At 40.7% G+C, this 13,542-nt stretch overlaps 1 long non-coding RNA gene across 1 annotated transcript in view; it reads right to left on the bottom strand.

Moving 5' to 3' along the window:
- LOC115079963 overlaps positions 1-13,542 on the bottom strand; it is a 74,953-nt gene that overhangs the window by 28,312 nt on the left and 33,099 nt on the right. Inside the window, exon 3 of the long non-coding RNA XR_003853466.1 lies at positions 10,473-10,695. This is a non-coding gene — a long non-coding RNA (uncharacterized LOC115079963). The remainder of the gene's footprint in view (positions 1-10,472; positions 10,696-13,542) is intronic.

The following is a 13,542-nucleotide window of genomic DNA, read 5'->3' as shown; positions in this document are numbered from 1 at the left end:
AAAATCAAAGAATAGAAATACACTTTAAAAAAAAAAAGTAAGTTTAAAAAAAAGTAAGTTTAGTGTCATCAGCGTTACAAAGAGGCTTTTACAAAAAAAACATTTCTAAATTTCTAAAGTAAATATTTCCTGCGTTGTTCTACCAGACATGCCAAAACAGCAACTGAATATGCAATTTTTTTCATCCTAAATCAACCAAAGTCACTGCATTTGTTCAGTTGGATTAAAAAAAAAGAGATTTACTTTCCAGCTTCCGGTCTCATTTCCACCACATTCCCTTATAGACAGAGAAAAAAATATTGCATAATGCAATAAATCTTTAACAATTTATACAGGCAGCCTCAATGCTCCCAAGTGACTTTTCTTCTTGTTCTCCAAACCCACATTAGGCATTAATTCAGATCTTAGACTTGTAAAGAACAGACCTTAATTCTTATTCTTGAGTAACTAAAAGTAAGATATTTCTAACATAGGAGATTTTTATCCTCGCAATGTGTAGGAGAAACAACATTGCTTAAATCAGGCAGAATGCTCACTCGGCAATGCTATTCCCTCAGTTGCAGAGGTACACAAAAATGTTTTATCTGAAATAAAAAGAACATCATTGTTATACCAAATCTCAATCAAAAGGGTGAAAGTCAGATTAAAGAATAAAAAAATCACCGGGACTGAATGGTATTCATCCCAGAATTCTGAAGGAACTAAGAAATGAAATTGCAGACCTGTCTCTGGTGCTTTGCAGCCTATCATGTCAAACAGCCACGGTACCAGAATACTGGAGGGTGGCCTACGTGATGTCGATTTTTAAAAAGGGCTCCAAGGGTGATCTGGGAAATTTTAGACCGGTGAGGCTGACGTGTGTGCCAGGCAATATGATCAAAACTATTCCTAAAAACAAAATTACTGGCCAAATAAATAGGCATGGTTTAATGGGGAAGCGTCAGACATGGATTTTGCAAAGTGAAGTCTTGCCTTACCAGTTTACTAGATTTTTTTGAGGATATAAATAAACATTCAGACAAAGGTGTATTTGGATTTCAGAAGGCATTTGACAAAGTCTCTCATGAGAGACTGCTCAGGAAATTGGGAGGTCATGGGATCGAAGGCAGTGTCATATTGTGGATTGGTAATTGGATAAAAGTCAGTTTTCTGAATGGAGAAAGGTGCTAATGAGTGCCCCAGGGTCTGTACTGGGACCTGTGCTATTTAACACATTCATAAATGATGTGGAGAAAAAAATGATGAGTGAGGTGACCAAATTTACAGATGATACAAAATTGTTTTGAATCATTTAAACAGCAGCAGATTGTGAAGAACTGCAGAAGGGCCTTGTGAGACTTAGGCGAGTGGGCTTCTAAATGGCAGGCGCAATTTAATGTAGACGAGTGTAAAGTAATGCACATAGGAAAACATAATTACAGTTTCAGGTACCCAATGCAGGGTTCCATGTGTAAGGAGTCAGTACTTAGGATAAGGACTTCTCGGTCCTTATGGATTGCGGCGGCAGTCAAAAAGGCAAGTAGAATGTTAGGAATTATTGGGAAAGGAATAGAAACAAAACTGAGAATATCATAATGGCTTTGCATGGATCCATGGTGCGACTGCACCTTGAGCATTGTGCACACTTCTGGTCACCCCATCTCACAAAATACATAGCGGACATAGAAAAGGTGCAGAGGTTGGCGACAAAAGCGATAAGGGGGGTGGAAAAGCTTCCTTCTGGGGAAAGGCTAAAGAGATCAGGGCTTGCAAAAGAGATGACTGAGATGGGATAGGATGGAAAGGTATAAAATCATTAGTGGGGAGTTTTAAAACAAATCATAGGACGTAATTTTCACTCTGTACATAAGGAATGGAATCTGTTGCCAGAGGACATGGTTAAAGCAACTAACATAGAATGGTTCAAAAGAGGATTGTACAAGTTCCTGAAGGAAAAGTCCATAGTTATTAGTCAGGCAGGCGTGGGAAAGCCAGTGCTTATCCCTGGGAGTGAGATAACAAGAATGGGTCAACATTTTGGGATCTGAAGAGACCTGGACTAGCCACTGTCAGAGATAGGATGCTGGGCTCGATGGACCTTGGTCTGACCCAGCATGGCACTTCTTAGGTTCTTATGAAAATCCATCAATTGGCACCTTAGTCACAGAGGCGCCCTACCAGAAATTGTAGTGAATTGAGTTAGAGATGATTTCAGATGGGTTGGAATCTAAGGAGTAAGGAGTATGCTGCCTGACCACAAACCAGACCCAAAGCAAGCACAAGCTGCTTTCTTTTGTAAGTCTTGCTTGTTTGTTCCGACACAAGTCTCTTCCGATATGTAAAAACCCCAGCATTTTTAATGTATTATGTACTGACACCAGAAGTTCTAAGAGCTGTACTGGTCCTAGAGAAATCTGGATTCTCTGAACTACATGATAGCTTTTCTTGGCCCAACCTGGAGGAGATATGATAGAGATTTCTAAACTCCTGAGTGGTGTGGAACAACATAATAGGAAACAGTTATTTACTCTTTCAAGTAGCACTAGGATTGGGGAACACTCATGAAACTAAGTGTTAGCAGATTTAAAATGACATTATGAAAGCATTTCTTCAGGAATTTTTTGCTAGAGGGTGTGGTCAAGGTTAGTTGTATAGCCAGGTTTAAAAAAGGGAGACCAAGTTCGGAGATCGCTACCTCTTCCTTCTGGGATTAGTTGGGTACTTGCAAGTGATCCAGACCAGAATGGCCACTGTCAGAGGCAGGATGCTGTGCTCTGTGGACCACTGGTCTTGTATTCTTATGAATTATCCAAGAATGTTGAGTTGCACATAAGCTTTTGAGACCATATAGGCCCTTGACATCGAATAGAGGATCCTATGTAATCTTAAATGTTCAGTTGCATCATCGGCTTTAGACAATTCTATTCACAAGAAAATGCATTAATAACTTTGAGAAATCTCTATAAATTTTAGGTGTGCTGTAACAAGCAAAATGCTTTACCTATATCCAGTATTTCAGGTCAGATTCTCTGATTTAGAAAACAACAAAATAACAAGTTCTTTATGTGTGTTCCATCAGCATCATTTTATATAGGTTCCATCAGCATGCAGTGTACATTTTGCAATTTGTACGGTTTTATTGATGTCATCTTTGGAAAGGTTGAAGATGTTTTATTAAGATTATGGAGTGGAAAGCAAAATCCTGATCAATATTTCATGCATAATTAACATCTAGATTGCATTTCCAAATGAAGTATAGCTAAGCATTTGGAAGATTGTTATTGTTTTTTTTTTTCTAGTTTTGGAAAACTTGAAATAAATTGCAGAAACTTTTAAACTGTAGCACAACACATTCCTTAAAACTTTAAGCTGTAATGGACATCCTCACTGGGTGGCTATCAATGATAATAGCTTTGTTAGGCTTATGAAAGACATAAACATCCCATCTGTTTTTTTCATGGCCCATAAAAACCTGCCATTTTCTCTGGCTCATCAGTAGCATTATGACCATATTGTGCATACCTTGACCAGTAGGGACATCCTAGTCTGTCTCATGGTTTTATTGAAATGATAGCTACTATAAATCCCTATTGGGCAAGCAAGAATAGCCATCTCTGTCCTTCAGGTAACTTATACTTAACCCGAAATATCTTGCTAAAAAAAATAAATAAATAAAAAGGTTTTCCCACAAACCTTTGGGCTGCATGTATCATCTTAGCATAAATAAAAAAAAAGTCTGCTGGCTTTTTTTTTTTTTTTTTTACTGCAATCAAGTTTTAATTAATGAGTAATGCCTGACAATGCAGTCATTTATTAGTCCAACATGGACCACTAGGGATAGTTAATACCCTGCAATTTCTATTTCCATTGATTTATGCAGTGTTTACTTTACATCGTATATTCATTGTAAGGCACCCCGAGGTGGGTGCCATGTAAAAGCTATTATTATTACAGACTACGGAAGGATTGCAGTGGAAAGCTTTAATGTTATTACAAACCAGGTTTCAGCTGGAAATCTAATAAAGGTAACAGTTTAAACTTGCAAGATCTTACATGATACTGAGTAAAAAGGAAGAAACTCTTGTCATTGCTCTGCTTACCCTATTTTCAGCCCCGAGCGATAGTTGTCATAAACCTCAGGGCAGAGATACAAAAGGGTAGAGGACTCTCGGGTCATCTGCCGCCATTTCAGCTTCGGATTGAGCTGGGCAGGAAGAGGCAAGCCCCCGCCGGCCTTTATCAACCTTCACAGTGCAGCGATTACAATCCTGAATAGCAGTGGTACGATTGCATTGGGGGTAATTTGCACAGAGCAGTGGGACAGCCCTAAACAGCAGTAATGCAATAGCACTGGGCTTCCAAGAAAGCTGAGGTGACCTGCATAAGGGACCATGCTTAAAACCCAAATTTCAATGAGCATGAGGAAACCAAAATTAAAAAAATAAATAAATAAATTTTACAACATCATTAACCTTGGTAGTGATGCTGAACATCGGTACAGGAACTTGGTAGTAAGACAGAGAAAAGAGCCTAGGTGTTGGCGTTAAGTACTGATTTCGTAAGAAGCAAAGTGAAAATGATAAGACCTGATATGCTCTACTAGCAGAGATGGTAGAAGCCATCATTGTAATGGGTTTTGGGCATGCTTGGAGTTGCAATAGTAGGAAAAGAGTTGAGAGGTCAGATAAAAGATGGGGGTGAGGAGAGCTGGTGTTGGGCTGCATATGGGAATTTATATGCTCACGTACCGAAAGTCCCTGGAGGAAAAGTCCAGGATTCTGGGCTTGATGGATCTTTGGTCTGACTCAGCATGGCAAATCTTATGCTCTAAGTGCACTCATCTGGGCATTTTGGTCTTTCTCCGCCGTCTTTTATGTTACTATGAAAAGAATGAGTCTCCGAAAGGAGAGTGGGTGGAAATATAGCTGGGGAAGGAGAATGGAGGCTGAGACACAGGAAGAAGGAAGGGTGAACTCTAGCTGTATGGATACAGGCAGAATAGGGAGGAAAGATGAAAGGGAAAAATCAATGTCAGAAACAGATGTAGGGGGGAAGCGAAGAAAATGAAAATGAAAAAGAAATTCTAAAAAAGGAGTTAGGAGAAGACAATAGAAAAGCAAAAATGAGAGGCTGAGGCCTATATGAGCAGAAAAATAAAACATCTATGCAAAAATATAGGAAAAATCATTTTATTTTTAATAAAGATTGGAATATATCAGCTTTGAGACTGTACATCTCTTCTTATTTTGCAGAGTACAAGAGTAAATGCATTTTTATTTCTCTGGTGTTGCACTGCATGCAGTCTGGCTTCTTGGGGTTTCCAGTTCAGGTTTCGTCTGCGCAATTCTAATTTGCAGTCACTTATTCTATATTTGAGGGTTCATCTGTGTTTTGCATGTTTGATCGAGGTGAGGTATGCTGCAAGTGTATAGTTTCTGTGTAGGAAGTTATCGCAATTCAGCTGGTTCTGTTTACCCAACAGGAGGTGTTCTAAAGCCCAGTGTAATATGCAGGGTGCCGCCTTTTCATGGATAGGGCTGTTGCTTTTCGAGTCTTCTGTACTACTGCAGACAGTGTGGATTTTGTAACGTGATAATTTGTGGTTAGTGTTGTGTGTTAATATCAATCAGTCATACTCTACAGCCAGTGTTTCCCAGCCAGTGTACCATGGCACCCTGGTGCACCTTCAGACCTGATCGGGTGTACCATGGAAAAGTCACCACTGCCTGATGCCCAGATCCAGACCAGCACCTGAGCTCTGCCCTCAGCACCTCACAGCAACAAGAGTCACCATCAGTGGCTCCTATTAATCATGTAGGAGCTCCTTTCTGAGGACACGGTGTAGTTATACTTGCTTCTTCCTAACGACTGCATGAGCCCTAGAGTGTGGTTATTAAAGGGCAGCATGCAGGGCCTGGCCAGGCGGGCCCCGCTTTGTGTGGCACACACATCACCCCCATATGTTCCCCTCTCCTGAGCTTCATCCTTGGCGTCCTTCCAGCCTCTGTCTTATCTCCAGGCTGAGTGAGACAGCGAGAGCGCGCAGAGAGCAGTAGACCTGGCTCATTCTGAGTGCTGGGAGCAGCAGCAGCCAAAGCAACTAACTAAGCTGACTGCCCACATCTCAGCAAACATCTTCCCTTCTCCTGCACGTCTATAGAGAAGGAACTGGCCCACTGTGATGAGTTCATGTGTGTCTCTGTTTCTGAAATTTGGAAGAGACACTCATGAGGCTTTCCATTGATTTATTTATTTGTTTGTTTGTTTTTATATACCGACATTCGATCGAGATATCACATCAGTTTACATAAAACTGAACGAATAAGGCAAGAACTGCTTACTTTACATTGAAACATTGTAACATTCTAACATTGTAACTAGTGAAATGGAAGAAGATACACATTGTAACTAGAAACTTTGTACTGCACATTGTAACTTGAAACTTTCAAGGTTTCTGTAGCTGTTCTTTTGGCCATATGAGTCCTCTCCATGTCTGTATTGCCTGCGCCATGCAGGTTGGTGTGCCACACATTTTTATTAATGTAGGTCTGCCATGAGCTTGAAAAGGTTGGGAAACATTGCTCTAGACAATAAAAAGCTGACAGAATATGATATTAGATGAGTGTTAGCATGCAATAGAGTCACAAGGAATGCAAGAAAAGATGTTAATCACTAGCTGGAAGAGTTCCAATATCATAATTCGCTTCCAGTAAAAATACTCATAAGAATCCTTTGTGGACCATGAAGCTTTGAAAACTGCAGCATTCCTGTTGGTGAATTTATGGTATCAGTAGCCTATCACAGTAAAACAGAAATAAGGTAAAATGCTAGCGTAAATGCTCAAAATAAGGAGGAGGATTTTCAGCCGGCCGTGTAGGGCTGAAGTCTGGCACGTGCAAAGTAGGCAGAGATTTTAGGATGAATTTTCAAAGCGGACTTATGGACACAGGGCAGCTTTGACGTTTCACAGGTGTGCGTGGAGCCAGCACCGACATGCATGCACATATTTATGCCTGTGTAAACGTGAGCATGTAGATTTCAGCGCATATGTTTGAAAATGAAAAGTACATATGTGAATGTTTCCCTGCCCCTCTCTGCCCCTCCCCCCCGAACAACTCCTCATTGCAGTGCGTGGAAAAGTCTGAAACAGTTTATGCAAGTAATTTTGCACACATTGGGCCCTGATTAGTTGTCCTAACGCTGCTTACATGCATAAAATAGGATTTCAATGCATATAAATAAGGCGTTTTGAAAAGCAAACCCTAAACATCTCTTCTGTGCTAAAGAAATGAGCACGCTTGTGTGCTGAAATAAAAAAAATTTCCTAGAAAGTATCCTATGGCAAGAACAGATACTGCAGAGTTAGCAAAATACAACTGAGAGAATCTGAGACACTGAAACTGCAGGTCAATACTAACTGATAGATTTATTCACCCAGCGTTGCAATCTTTCAAAAAGGCAATAATGTCCAATAGAGTGGACAGTTTAGAAGATTAATGTACATGTCGATGGCTAGTGCATTAAATGACCATACTGTCTAAAACGGCAGCGTGATATATACCCGGCGGGCTTTGTTTTTCATCTATCGTGTCACACTGCAGTTTGTAGTACATTTTATTTATTTATTTATTTGCTTTCTTACTTAGTCAATTAATTTCAATTAGTCTCTGACTTTTTTGTTTCCCTTGATTGGGGAGGAAGGGACTTTGCCTTGTTCTAAATCAGCGAAGAGAATGTTATATTCCTGCCGTAATGATGAGAATTTGCCTCTGTAGCATAGATTTCCCCTGTCCTATGTAGGCAGTAGATGTTCTACGCCACACATGTAGGCTTGCAACGTTTGCACATTGTCATCATGACTGTCCCGTTCTCTGTTCTTCACTGTTCTTTCTTAGATTCTGGCTCGTGAAACTATGCTGCACTGAAACAACCTGACCTGTTTTGAGAGTGTTGGCAAGATAATGGCTTTTGGTGAGTCAAGGGGCAGATGGTGCCATGCACGACAGTCTTTAAACCTGTGAGTTTGACACGGTAAGATGCCACAGCAGAGAGCACATTAAACAGCACGATTTAGAAAAAAAAAAAAAAAAGGAGCATACTGTTGTGATCAAATGATAATGGAGACTGTGGGAATCAGTGCTGGGCTTTCTCTCTCTTTCTCTTTACTTTTCTCAGGACTAAGGATTGCTTCTTTTCAAAATAACTCCCCAGGAAGTTATTGGTTTCTTGAGGTCTGCTCCCTCCATTTTCACTCGGAGGGGGACGGTCCCCCTCTCACAGAAACATAAAATTTCCAGCTGCTGGCTTCCTTCAGTCAGTGGTTTTTCCCGCGCTTCCAGAAACTACACCAGTCAGGTTCTCCAGGTAAGATGCCAGGCTTCCTTGCTGTGGCTTAGTGAGATCAGAGCTGGCTCCCTGCTGCTTGGGTTTCAGGATTCCTGGGCTCCTCTCTCATACTCTACTTCTAGCTGACGTTTGCTTCCTCCCAGTCCTGTTTTAACCTGCAAGAAACAGGGCTCACCAAGTGAGCAGGTTTCTTGGGGGGGGGAGGGTTTAAGGTCTAATTCTTCTACCCTTTGTCCCTGACCAACACAGAATGTTATAATGCAGCGAGGAGTTATCACAAATCTTCATTTGGTAACTTTCTAAGTCCTATTGCAGTGCAAAGACCAAGGTGAGGGTTATCTACATGCATTCCTTTGGAAACTGTGACTTTGTATTGATTTATTCCATAGCTACTTATATCAAGAATAACTTGTGCATAGAGCCAATATATTACTGAATTATTACCTTAGAATGCAATATAATGTCTTGTGGAGATGCTTATACCAAGCAAAAGTTATGACAGCCAATAAAATCACTATTATTCACCCAATATTCCCATAAATCTAGTAGCAGCTTTAATCGTCAAACTGACGTACAATCCATATTTGGTCATACAGTTTCTATAATGCTATCCGGAGGAATTACAAAGTGTAGGTAAAATATTATTTACATTTTTGGGATCCTTGGCACAGTACTGAAACCAGGTACAAGCTAACAGAATGGTTGCCTAAGGTCTTAGGCAATTCCCACCCAAAATAATAGTAACCTTGATGTAACTTATTCATACGTCAAAAGAAGACGATCATGCTTTTCAAGTTACAAAATTGCTACAATATCTGCCATAGAATTGTCCATAGGATTTACTCGCATAAGTGCTCTTTATGCGAATAAGAACATAAGAAATGCCATACTGGGTCAGACCAAGGGTCCATCAAGCCCAGCATCCTGTTTCCAACAGTGGCCAATCCAGGATACAAGTACCTGGCAAGTACCCTGGTGTGTAACTCCTTTTGAAAATTACTCCCTTAGGGATTAGGGAATATCTTCTGGAGGTCCTGCCTATCCCATCTGAGGCTGTACCACCATAGATGCCAGGCGGGTAGAAAGATTGGGATACTTGGTCAAGAAGCTTCCCAGGAAGAGGTTTATTTGACTGATGACAGTTTGGACATCACTGCCATGCTGGAGAAATTTAGTAGGGATGTGCATTCATTTGAAACATCTTTTCTTGCCATTTTCAAAATGAAACAATAGAATAAAACAATATTTTCTGGGGGGGGGTTGTATTGTTTTTAGTGCGTACTATGAAATAGGGTAACTTTTCTATTGCACCTATAGTTTATATTTAGGCTTGGGGGGGCGGTCTGCACAGAATGGTAGGTGACTACTATCCTTAACAGAAGGCTTGGGGCTGCCTGCACGAAGCAGCAATTGCTACCTAAACAAATAAATGGTAGACAGACTGGATGGGCCATTTTGGCCTTTATCTGCCGTCATTCACAGTGGGGGGAATTTTTCAAAGGATTTACGGCTTAAAATTGGGTTTTACACATGTAAGTGCACTTTACGCCTGGAGGTGGGCTTCTGAAAATTGCTGCAATAATTGCTATTGAATTGGCAATAGGTTTTACACGTGCAAGTACTGTATTCTTTAAGCAGGTAAATGGCTTTTGAAAATTGCTATGATAGTACGTTACATTTCCATGCGTAATTCACCTGTATGTTACTCTGGGCCCTATTTACTAAGCATTTTTCCCATAAACACAAAATAGTCCCCCATGTTTGATGCTGTCTAGCTATGTTAATCAAGTACGCACTTGTGTTATAATTGTTTTTGCTGCAAACTATTTGATACAGAAAATATCCAGTTGCAAACAACAGGGGTGCAGTCGTAGTGACCGTCCCAAGATGGCTTAAAAGCAGGCAAAGGTCAATGTCACATGCTAATTTTAAGCAGCAATGAAAAAAAAAGCAGACATACATTTAAAATGTGAGAAAACTAGAGATGATGAGAAGCAGGGTTGAAATTCAGAACGAAACAGTCGAGTGGAAGAGAGGCCTAGTGCCCAGAGCAACAGGATGAGAACCAGGCAAGCCAGGGCTCAAATCCCATTTCTCCATTGCCTCGAGTCCAAACAGATTGTAAGCCCTCTGGGGCAGGGACCTACCTCCTATAACTGAATTGCTCCTGGAATTCAGCATGGGCTTGGAAAGTACATCCACGTCCAAGATGCCCTGGTTGCAAGCTCTGGAGGGAACGGTGGGAACTGAAAGCATTTGGCTTTTTTTCTTTTCAAGGAACAATTGACAGGTTGCATGAAACCGAGCCACGGCAGCTTCTTTTAGGTGTGATTGAGCTAATGTCAAAATGTAATCCAGTTATGAGTCAACCTGTAAGAACAAATTGAAAGTAAAATTCAAATAAGCTCATTACTTGGGCAAAGAAAGAGAGAATGAATTTGAAATGCTTGGGGCTGCTACAGCTCAAAAAAATTATCAAGAGTGTACTCACTGCCAACTATTATTCAATAATTTTAGATTGCACTCCAGATGTCATTCACCAGGAACAGCTTACAGCTGTTGTTATATCTGTCTGTGCTTCTAGAAGTCATGTGAACGACTGCGGGCATTTCATTGGATTAGCACAACAAGGAGCAATCTCAGCCAATCTTTACTGCTCCTCCTGGAACCTCACTGTCTGATATAAATTTGCCGGCGTGATCAAGGGTATGACAAGAGTAGTAACACAAGGGATAAGCACGGCGGTTTCCACGAAGGAATTTCACAAGGGGAGATGACGGGATTTATTTCGCTCCCTATGGATGTGTGATAACTCTCGTGTAGCTGTGTCAGACGCTGCCTGCTCTTGGCCAAGAGATAAACTTGTCCCTCGGTGTCCTTCAGAACCTCGTGTGCCACCTTTGCTGCTTCTATACCAGAGGTTGAAGGATTTTAAACAAGTACATGAACGTGGTGCCAGCACCCAGCCTGCGTGAGGAGAGGCAGAGGCATAACACAGGTTTTGTTTTGGGTTTTTTTTCAGGACGTCGGAGCCTACTCATGGGAGAGGGAGAGCAGACTAACGGGTAGCGTAGCAGGCCTTGTGCCCGGGAAGCCAGGGCTCAAATCCCACCGCTGCTCCTTGTGACCTTAAGCGAGTCACACCTACCGTGTTTCCCCGAAAATAAGACAGTGTCTTATATTAATTTTTGCTACCAAAGATGCACTAGGCCTTACTTTCAGGGGATGTCTTATTTTTCCATGAAGAAGAATTCACATATATTGTTGAACAAAAAAATGAACATTTATCATATTCTGAATAGTTGTCTGGTTATGCTGGTTTGTGATGACAACTAACTGTGAATCCTGCAGGGTAAAAAAATCACAGCTGCATGCTCTGGTGTTCTGTGCGACGGGCATGCTCCCAAATAAAAACTTTGCTAGGTCTTACTTTCGGGGGAGGTCTTATATTTAGCAATTCAGCAAAACCTCTACTAGGTCTTATTTTCGGGGGATGTCTTATTTTCGGGGAAACAGGGTATCTCCATTGCCTCAACTACATGCCTTAGGGCCTGATTCACTAAAGGCATTTCTTCCATTGTGTGTCTACGGGAAAATGCCTTGATGAACCAGGCCCTTAGATTGCAAGGTCTTCTGGGAGCAGGGGAAGAACCTCCACTACCTGAATATAATCCACTTAGAAATAGCTAAAAGGCAGAATATTAATAAGCATTGGTTACACAGAGGCAAAAATAATAGGGATGTGTATTCCTTTCTAAACAGACAGGAAAAAAATACAACAACAAAAAAAAAGATCGATTTGTTATGTGTTGCTTCAAAAGTAAACAAAACAAAAAAAATCCATGAAAAAAAATTTTTTTTTCCATTTCAAAAAAAAAGAAGACACCCACCTTAACCTGGTCTCCCAGCGCTGCAAAACCTTCAGCACTGCCAGCGTTTAAACATTGAGCTTTCTCCTGTACCCTCTTTCTACTTTCCAGATGCCTCTTACCCATTCCCTGGGATCTGCAAAGTACAAACGGACGAGATCCCCAGTCGCGTCTGCACTGCTGATTTAAAAATTGCATGGGCCGGCCTTGCGTCTGGCGCCATTTTGTTGCTGTATGGTCGCACGACAAAACGGCACCAGCCTTAGAGCCGACCAGCACCTTTTTCAAACAGGAGTCAGCAGAGGGGAAAGGGTAGGAGGCAATCGGGGGAGCAGGGCATTGGAGAAGGTCCATACAGTGGCGCTGAGATTTGTTTCGGTGGGTCGGGGTAGGGAACCTGGCCTTTTAGTTTCTTTTGCATTTCCATTTTGTGTTTATTTTGTTTCAAATAAATAAAATGAACAGAAAAACCCTCAACAAAACAAAACAAAAAAAACACACACAAAATGCCACCCACACACATCACCTCGCTCAATATGTGTGTATTTTATTTTAGATTCTCGTTTTAACACTAAAGATATGATTTAACAATTAATTCAGTTTATAGCTGATAAAAATAGAAATGGACATGTTTTATCACACCCAACAATTAGTATTTATTATGAAACTATGTTACCGTACCCTAATGGCACCTGTTTAAGTTGATATAATTTAAAAAAAATTTAGCAACATTAATTTATGTGCCTTATTGTGAACCGTTGTGACGGCACCTGCTTAACAACGGTATTGAAAATTCTTCAAATAAATAAATAAAGTTAATAAAATGAAACAAAATTGTTTGTAGTGCACACCCCTAAAATTGCAGCAGATACAAAGACAGTGGGTTGTCAGCTAGCAAATGCTGGACTGCCATCTAATAGCTGACGCCAACACGCTGCTTTGATTACCTAATACCCCCTCCTCCTAAGTGACATAATTGTCCAAACGTGATACCTTTTTGGACTAATTTAAAACATTTCTTGAGTTATACTCCATTCATCAGAACAAAACAGGTACAGGCAAAGGATGATGTTACCTGAATATACAAATGATTCAGAAATTACCTTACGATGATAAATACCATCCACCGTAGGGAATTGCATTCATTTAAAACAAACCGGTAATCCAAACTGAAATAAGCCATTTTTGTTTTGGTTTCTTTTAACTGAAACATGCATAGGCCTCCCACCCCCGCCAACACACACACTCGCTCACACACACACACACAAAGGAAAGACTGCTTTTTATAGCATACATGATTCCCTAAATCCCAGCCTCCTATGGCAAGCAGTTAATGTGCTTATTTACA

This window comes from Rhinatrema bivittatum, chromosome 18 (assembly GCF_901001135.1).
Source record: "Rhinatrema bivittatum chromosome 18, aRhiBiv1.1, whole genome shotgun sequence".
Classification (NCBI taxonomy): Eukaryota; Metazoa; Chordata; class Amphibia; order Gymnophiona; family Rhinatrematidae; genus Rhinatrema; species Rhinatrema bivittatum.
This window is presented reverse-complemented; position numbering and strand designations above follow the sequence as displayed.